The following is a 9,560-nucleotide window of genomic DNA, read 5'->3' as shown; positions in this document are numbered from 1 at the left end:
CTGGTCAGGAATGATGGGAGTTGTAGTCCAACCACAGTTTGAGATGCACCGAGTTACATAATTTCACCACAGCAGGCAGCGAGACAAATGATGTGGGTATTGGCACAAAACAAACTGCAGCGGAACAGAAAAGGAGCTGCGCGTAAAGGGTGGCACGCAAAACGATGTCTCCTTCCATCCCTGTGGCCCCAGCATCTGCTGCCTGAGGCAGTCACCACGCCTTGCCTATTGATAGGGCCGGTCCTCACACAGCAACTGGTTCTCTCAGGCCTTCGCTCCTGAGTGATTTATTTAGGGAATCCAAGCCAGCTGAGGGGAAACAGGGAAGAGAGTGGGTGGAACTGCTGACCAAGGGGAAGAGTTGTGGAGGAGAATGAGCAGGTGGGGGATGTGTTAAGTGCCATTCCCCGTCTCCTGCCCCTGTGTTTTTGAGTCTATGGGTGTCTGACGCTGCCCACAGCGACTTAGTAGATAGTGCTTCCCCCCCTTCTCCCTCACATATGTCTGAAGCCTCTGAATGCTCTCTGTTTGGTTCACCTAGCTTCACCTCCGATTCTCAGCTGAAATGTGCCATTTGGAATGTGACAGCTGCCCGCATTGCAGCCGGCGTCACAACCATGTGCTCGCTGCATACATTTTGCGCTGCAGGAAGGTGTTCAAAGGGGAGGGGGGCAAGGCAGATGGTTATTGGTGCATTAGCTGCACAACAGTCCGGTGAAGTGGAACCGGACAGAAATCGCTGCGAGCTACAGGAGCACGCTAAAAATATCTGCTGCCCGCAAAGCACAGCAACTCTCAGCCGTTGTGGGCTGCAGCCTGTGTTGAGAGCCAGTGTGGTGTAGTGGTTAAGAGCAGTGGACTCGTAATCTGGGTAACCGGGTTCACGTCTCCGCTCCTCCACATGCAGCTGCTGGGTGACCTTGGGCCAGTCACACTTCTCTGAAGTCTCTCAGCCCCACTCACCTCACAGAGTGTTTGTTGTGGGGGAGGAAGGGAAAGGAGAATGTTAGCCGCTTTGAGACTCCTTCGGGAGTGATAAAGCGAGATATCAAATCCAAACCCTTCTTCTAGATGTCTTGGTACTATGTCTGCTCTGCGTTCATTGAGAGAATGCCTTGTGGAACAAGTGAAAACAGTTTGACTCTGGTAAATGATCTGGGGGTATTTTCTGGGGGTACTAAAGGATATGCAGTACCGGTACCTTAAAAAAAAGTTAAAAGTGCGGCACTTACTGTAACAACTTCATAGTGAGTACCAGCACTTGCCCCCCACAAAAAAAGAAAGAAAGAAAGAAATAGCATGGGTAAATCTGAAAGCTTTTTCTAAGGAAAGGCCACCAAGTTAGTTTTGGATGGGCAACATAAATCATCTGTACTTCCATATAGGAAGTAGCACACATTCCAAAACCCTTTTTGCCTTGTTGTTGTTTAGTCGTGTCCGACTTCGTGAGCCCATGGACCAGAGCACGCCAGGCACTCCTGTCTTCCACTGCCTCCCGCAGTTTGGTCAAACTCATGCTGGTAGCTTCGAGAACACTATCCAACCATCTCATCCTCTGTCGTCCCCTTCTCCTAGTGTCCTCCATCTTTCCCAACATCAGGGTCTTTTCCAGGGAGTCTTCTCTTCTCATGAGGTGGCCAAAGTATTGGAGCCTCAGCTTCACGATCTGTCCTTCCAGTGAGCACTCAGGGCTGATTTCCTTCAGAATGGATGCGTTTGATCTTCTTGCAGTCCATGGGACTCTCAAGAGTCTCCTCCAGCACCATAATTCAAAAGCATCAATTATTCGGCTATCAGCCTTCTTTATGGTCCAGCTCTCACTTCCATACATCACTATTGGGAAAACCATAGCTTTTACTATACAGACCTTTGTTGGCAAGGTGTTGTCTCTGCTTTGCCTTAAAATCACAGAATCACAAAGTTGGAAGAGTCTTCGAACACAATCCAGTCCCAAGCCCTGCAGGGAATCTTCCACTGCAGCATCCTTGATAGCTCACTATTCAGCCTTTGCCTTGAAAAAATACATCTAATAAGGATGAACCCACCATTTCCCAGGGGTCACATCCACACCATACTTTTAAAGTACACAGCTTCTCTCCGCACCCCACACCCCGCCAAGGATCCTGGAAACTGCAGGTTGTTGTGAGTGCCCTGTGAGGGGTAAAATGCAGTTCTTGCAATTCTTTGGGCAGGTCTTTTTGGCTGAAGAGTGGAGTAATTTTTTTTATTTTATTTTTTAAAGACAGAAGCCCTATCCATGCAACCAACTGGTTGTACTCAACTCATAGAGAGATAAGAGTATAGGGTGGGAGATAGGAACCTGCTTGAGTGCCAGGTTGCTGTCTAGGATATGAGAACATCTGTGTGATGGATGGGTGCCAATTTGTTTTGATATTTTATATGATTCTCTCTGTGAATGGTTTCGTTGTCTCCTGGTAATTTTGAAGTGCATTTTTAGTAGAACCGTAGGAGTGATTGACAATAATGGTTTAGTAACTGAGAAGGAGATCAATTGAGTGATTGAATGGGTGATGTGCCTGTTGCATGAGTTGTGGGTGCCGCATGGTTCGTATTGATGCAAGACAGAATTTGGGAGTGGTGCATATGCGTTATTGGGGTGAACGTTGCGAAAGGTGAGTCAAGGTGCGTCTTGCTAAGAGGGAGGGTGAAAAGGGAGAGGACCATTGACTGGAGTATCAGTTTTAAGGTGCTGGTTTTGACCTCTGTGGCTTAGGGCCCTCGTATTCATGGGACCGCCTCTCCTGGTATGCCCCGCAGAGGACCTTAAGGTCCATGAATAACCATAGTTTAGAGGTCCCGGGCCCTAAGGAAGTCAGACTATCCTCCACCAGGGCCAGGGCCTTTTCAGTGATGGCCCCGACCTGGTGGAATGCTCTGTCCCATGAGACCAGGGCCCTGCAGGATTTAACTTCCTTCCGCGAGGGCCTTTAAGACAGAGCTATTCCACCTGGCTTTCAATTGGAACTTAGCCTGATCTTTTATTCCCCTTCTTTCCCCCCCCCTTCCCTTTTTATGAAGATTACCCACTTTGGGATCCCACAGCTAATTCTCCCCTGGTCTCCTCGCTGGCCCAGATAGGACTAATTTAGCCAGCTAGCCCTGGTGATCATCTAATGTTTATTGGATGGATTTCCCCCCCTAAATTGATTTTTGAATTCTGAATTTATTGTTATTCACATTTTATACTGTATTTTATGCTGTTTTTTGTTGCATCAATTAAGTGTTTCAAATTTGTTGTTAGCCGCCCTGAACCTGGTTTTCTGAACCAGGAAGTACGGGGTATAAATAAAATTATTATTATTATTATTATTAAAGGGGCTTCCAGGCTGTGGCTATTTTGGGGTGGGATTTAATCTTATGATGGCAAATTCAGGCCATGCAATTAAGAGTTGACTGGGAGTGTCTTGCCCAACAAACCTGCTTCCCCAAATGATCACACTTTCTGAGATGGGGAAAGTGCACCAGAAAGTGTGGGATAGCACTTGCTTTTCCACAACGTCTAATCTCCCAGAAAACAATTCAGAAGGAACGCACATTGAAACAGCCAGCTTCCTGTGTTGCTTTTTGGTTAAAATCTCTCTTTTTTGAAACAAAACCCATCAAGTAGCTATTAATGTTATCTCCAGTGTATTGTCTAGGTTGGTACTAGTACTCTATGAATGGGACACTTTGTAAGATTTATAAACCTTTGTCCTTTTACTTGTACAATTAGGCACAGTCCATTAGATGGGTGAAATCCACATGCAGATCTTTTAGTCAGCGTGGCAGCTGTAAAGAGGAAGATTGGGGTAAATTATAGCCTTGGGTTCTTAAAATGAGAAAATTGATCATTGTCTCTGTAGCATCTGGTGGTTGCGAGAGGGGAGAGCCAAAACGTTGTTTTCTCGCTAATTGAAATGTTCTTTGCTTGCTTCTCTTTCAACCACAAGACTAAATTAACATAACTTACATAAAGAAGGAACTGGAACATCGCACATCTGAATTTCAGAGAAACTTGAAAACTGCCTTTGTTGTAGAATTGTCAACAGCTCCCACTTTCTTAAAGTAATAATAACAATTAAAATGGCTACTCCAATACATAAAAGAAAATTAAGCAAAAGAATGAAGTAAGAACAAGCTACATGGAACAGATGATATGCCGTAGCAATATCATAATCACTATTTATCTGTCTATGCACCTGCCTGAGGTCACAAAGTAAAGTACAGTGGTACCTCGGGTTAAGTACTTAATTCGTTCTGGAGGTCCGTTCTTAACCTGAAACTGTTCTTAACCTGAGGTACCACTTTAACTAATGGGGCCTCTCGCTGTCGCCACGCGATTTCTGTTCTCATCCTGAAGCAAAGTTCTTAACCTGAGGTACTATTTCTGGGTTAGTGGAGTCTGTAACCTGAAGCGTCTGTAACCCGAGGTACCACTGTAAAGAAAGTAAATGATGGAGCTTGGCTTAAGGTCTGAGTGTTGATTCTGAGGAACCCGCCATTGTGAGACAGCCATTTTAAATTCCACATGGCAACTAAGGGTTGTAGACAGTGCTAGTCCTACTAGTCTGTTCCAGCAGGACTATCATTAAATGGGGTGTTAATTCTAGTTTACTTACCCGAAATCACACACTCTCTTAGTCTAGTTGAATCTTAATTGAGCAGATACCTGCAAGATCCTCTAGGTGGCAGCATAGCACAGCTGCAGAGGCAGCGAAGATTCTGCAAATGTCACACTTTGAAAGCTGATACTGCTTTCTGGACACTTCCTGCAGACCCTCCAAGTGTCCCTATTTTCCACAGGCACCCCTGATTTGGAGAAGCTGTTCCGGTTTCTGATTTGATCCCGGAGTGTCCCACTTAGGTGTCCCTTTTTTCATTGGAGAAATGTTGGAGGGTATGGAGTTATCTGACCCTCAAGCTGCCTGAAGATAATTCTGTATGGGGAAGGTTTTTTTTTAATGTTTAATGTTTTTTATGTTTTTATAAGTGTTGGAAGCTGCCCCGAGTTGCTGGGGCAACTCAGTAAGATGTGTGGGGTATTTGTTGTTGTTTAGTCGTTTAGTCGTGTCCAACTCTTCGTGACCCCATGGACCAGAGCATGCCAGGCACTCTTGTCTTCCACTGCCTCCCGCAGTTTGGTCAGACTCATGTTTGTAGCTTCGAGAACACTGTCCAACCATCTCATCCTCTGTCATCCCCTTCTCCTTGTGCCTTCCATCTTTCCCAGCATCAGGGTCTTTTCCAGGGAGTCTTCTCTTCTCATGAGGTGGCCAAAGTATTGGAGCCTCAGCTTCACGGTCTGTCCTTCCAGTGAGCACTCAGGGCTGATTTCCTTCAGAATGGATAGGTTTGATCTTCTTGCAGTCCATGGCACTCTCAAGAGTCTCCTCCAGCACCATAATTCAAAAGCATCAATTCTTCGGCGACCAGCCTTCTTTATGGTCCAGCTCTCACTTCCATACATCACTACGGGGAAAACCATAGCTTTAACTATACGGACCTTTGTTGGCAAGGTGATGTCTCTGCTTTTTAAGATGCTGTCTAGGTTTGTGTAGGTTTTGTGTGTGGGGTATAATAATAATAATAATAATAATAATAATAATAATAATAATAATAATATTTATACCCTGCCCATCTAGCTGGTTTTCCCCAGCCACTCTGGGCGGTTCACAGCACATATCAGAACATACTAAAACATCAAACGTGGAATGGGACGTCCCTGTTTTCATTGGAGAAATATTGGAAGGTATGTTCCTGTGCACCTTGGCAAAGAGTGCGGCAGGTCCAAGCTACGTTGTCACACTGGCATGCAGTTCCGTGTCCCGAACTTCGCAGGATGTGCTTGGGGGGGAAGTGACCTGACGTGCTATGGAAGGTGCTTGCAAGGAAAGGGTTAAGTGCCACTATCATTGGTGAGTCACCAGAAGAGGAGAGGGAGAGACCAGAGGCAACCATACTTTACCTGCCGAAGGTTCCAGGGTCAAACCTTGGTGTCTCCAGACAAAGGATCTATTAAATGGTGGTAGGGAAAGGCCCGAGATCCTGAGAGAGGCTGCCAGCCAGAGTTGACAACACTGGGGTAGACAGACAAAGAGTCTGAAATGGAAAAGGCAGTTTCCTATGTTCCTATGGTAACAGAGATAGTCGTTTGAAATTTCAAGGGCTGATTAGATAGGCAGTTTCTTTATTCCAGCAATAAGGGCAGCCAAGCTCTGATTTCTCCCCCTCTAGTGTGGGTAGAAGAGGAGGAAATGATTGCCAAGAGGAATCTCCAGTTGCCACCATCTGCTTCGATCAGTGGCAAGAAAATTCCCATCAATTTCCAGAGATGTATTTACAGGAGGACAAACTGGGCAGTTTCCCAAGTTGACAAATCTGAGGAGGTGGAGACCAGCACTCTGGGCGTTGCAGGGAATAGGAACTTCCATTTGGATGGTGCAAGAAGACTTTTTTCTTTTTGTGGGCACAGAAAAGGGAAGGAATCTGTAATAGGAAAAGGAAGTACCGTATTTTTTGCTCTATAAGACTCACTTTTCCCCTTCTAAATAGTAAGGGGAAATGTGTGTGCGTCTTATGGAGCGAATGCAGGCTGCGCAGCTATCCCAGAAGCCAGAATAGCAAGAGGGATTGCTGCTTTCACTGCGTAGCGATCCCTCTTAAGGTTCTAGCTTCTGAGATTCAGAATATTTTTTTTCTTGTTTTCCTCCTCCAAAAACCAGGTGCGTCTTGTGGTCTGGTGGGTCTTATAGAGCGAAAAATACGGTAGTTGTGGTGGCAAAGGGAATCGCTGTCCCATTTTGGCTGGCAGGCAGGACTTTTCTGGCCAATGAGCATGCAGCAGAGGCCCAGGGCATTTATCTTCCTTTGCTTACAGGAAGGTTAGATGGCATGCCATCAAGCAAGCTTTACCCCACGTTTTCCAGTGGGATTTCCCCACCCCCTTCCTTATCCCAACAAGTGCAATATTTTGGGAAAGCGGGTCTGTTTCAAAAGACCACCCAATCTATAATTTCACCCGTTTATGCCATGATGGCTGTGCCCTGCCTCCACCATTGGAGGTAGCAACGCATCCAAATATTAGTTGCTGGAAAGCAGATGAGAGGAGAGTGCTGTGTTCGAATCCTGCTTGCAAGTTTCCCACAGGCCACTGTGGGGACAGGATCATAGCTGTCAACGCTTTCCTTTTTTAAAGGGAAATTCCCTTATTCAGAATAGGATTCCTCGCAAGAAAAGGGAAAAGTTGACAGCTATGGACAGGATGCTGGATTAGACGGGTCAGTAGGGCTCTTACGTTCTTAATCTGAATTTGCTGGGGTGTGATTGAATCCCACCTGAAGATTGCAACTGTCTGAAAGCACCCCTGATGGGCCACTGAGGGATGGAAGATCTTAGAAGCTTAGAACTGTAGAGTTGGGAGGGACCACAACAGTCATCTAGTCCAGGCATTCCCAAAATTGGCCCTCCAGCTGTTTCGGAACTACAACTCCCATAATCCCTAGCTAACAGGGCCAGTGGTCAGGGATGATGGGAATTGTAGTCCCGAAACAGCTGGAGGGCCGAGTTTGGGGATGCCTTGCAGTGCAGCAACCCCTTGCAGTGCAGGAATCTTTTGCCCAATGTGGTTGCTAAGCGAGACCTGTGGTCTGATCCAGGTGTGGCGCCCTGCCATGGCGAGTCCCAGCCTTGGTGCAAATCAAGGCAAGGGGTGCGGGGAAGGAACTCCAGGGGAACACAGAATTCGGAGGTTACTCTAGCAAGAAACAAGCTGAAACGGAGCCCTTAGATAGGTGCAGCCTAGCTTTGAGCAGCCCCTGCGCTGCTAGATGCTGTTCTGCTTAAAGTTCTCCAGTAGTAGTAGTAGTAGTAGTAATAATAATAATAATAATAATAATAATAATAATAATAATAATAATAATTTTTTTATTTATATCCCACCCTCCCCAGCTGAAGCCAGGCTCAGAGCGGCTAACAACAGTAATACAGCATTTTAAAATAAATTCATTATAAAATCAGTTCAAAACAAATTGATGGCAATCATTGGGCTCGAGTTCTGTGAAGAATTACCACAGGAGGGGGTCAGGCTGTGCCCTGGCCAAAGGCCTGGTGGAACAGCTCTGTCTTGCAGGCCCTGCGGAAAGATGTCAAGTCCCACAGAGCCTTAGTCTCTTGTGACGGAGCGTTCCACCAGATCGGAGCCACAGCTGAAAAAGCCCTGGCTCTGGCTGAGGCCAGCCTAACCTCTCTGTGGCCCGGGACCTCCAAGATGTTTTTGTCTGAAGACCGTAAGGTCCTCCATGGTACATACCAGGAGAGGCGGTCCCGTAGGTACGAGGGTCCTAGGCCGTATAGGGCTTTGAAGGTTAAAACCAGCACCTTAAACCTGATCCTGTACTCCACCGGGAGACAGTGCAGCTGGTATAGCACCGGTTGAATGTGATCCCGCGGCGAGGACCCCGTAAGGAGTCTCGCCGGGGCATTCTGCACCCGCTGGAGTTTCTGGGTCAGTCTCAAGGGCAGCCCCTTGCGATGGAGCCTCATGTCTTCTGCAGTGGAGTCTTCTGTGTCAGAGAATTGGCAGGGCTGCGTCTTCAGGCAGGGGGACAGCAGAACGCTTCTGGAGCTAGCACCCCATCCCTTTAGCATCCTGGCCCTTATTTCCTTGCTGTTGAGGGATCGGGACCCCAAGGTAATGACACCACCAGCTCCCTTCTCAAGTTCTTCTGTTTGAGTAATGATGGCATAAGGGAAGGCGGGCTGGCGAGTAGAGAGACACACATACACGACGGCTATCGCACCAGCATTACCCATCGCTCGCAGGACCCTGCAGACTTCCTTAGTCATTTGTGTCGCTGTCACTTTCCAAGGAGCCGTTTGGCTTCCACGGGGGAATGTTGACGCACTGATGGAAAATGTCAGCTTGTCATGTTTGCCCAACGAGGCGTGAACATCGCAGAATTACAGAAAGGAAAGGCAATGATGGGATCCTGCGCCTATGAAAACCAGAGGCAGGACGCGCAGCGATAATTTTTTCACAGCTTCGTCTTCCAGGGGATTGAGATAAATTAAGTTAAGCAGCAGCTGGAGTAGCATGCATGGATCATGTCTCACACAGACAGGCCTGGCAAATATTCTACACCACGCAGGAAATCGCTGCATAAGAAAAAAGCATCGTCTGCCCAATGTTGGGCATTTGAGATCGCAGGCCTTGTTGTGACATGCCACAGAAAGAGGTGGCCCAATTCTGTACCAGTTAGGGTATCGTTTTTGTAATTCTCTCTCATCAAAAAAAGTTCCTGCAAGTTAGTAATATTAATAACACCTGCAAATAGGGATAGGAGGAACTGTCAAGGTCAGGTCTCTCATTTTCCCCAAACTTAAATTCAGATTTCTACATTCTGGATTTTTAAAAAAGATCCTCATGAAAATTCACCAGCATTTTAGCGTAACTTTACCCTAATAAACACAGTTTTGACTAACGCACACATTTCTGCAACCGATTTTCCCGAACAGACTGCATTTTTAGTTTTTCATGTATATTATTTTTCATGCACACTTTT

Source organism: Podarcis muralis, chromosome 2 (genome assembly GCF_964188315.1).
Source record: "Podarcis muralis chromosome 2, rPodMur119.hap1.1, whole genome shotgun sequence".
Taxonomy (NCBI): Eukaryota; Metazoa; Chordata; class Lepidosauria; order Squamata; family Lacertidae; genus Podarcis; species Podarcis muralis.
The sequence above is the reverse complement of the archived record's forward strand: the minus strand, read 5'-3'. Positions refer to the sequence as shown.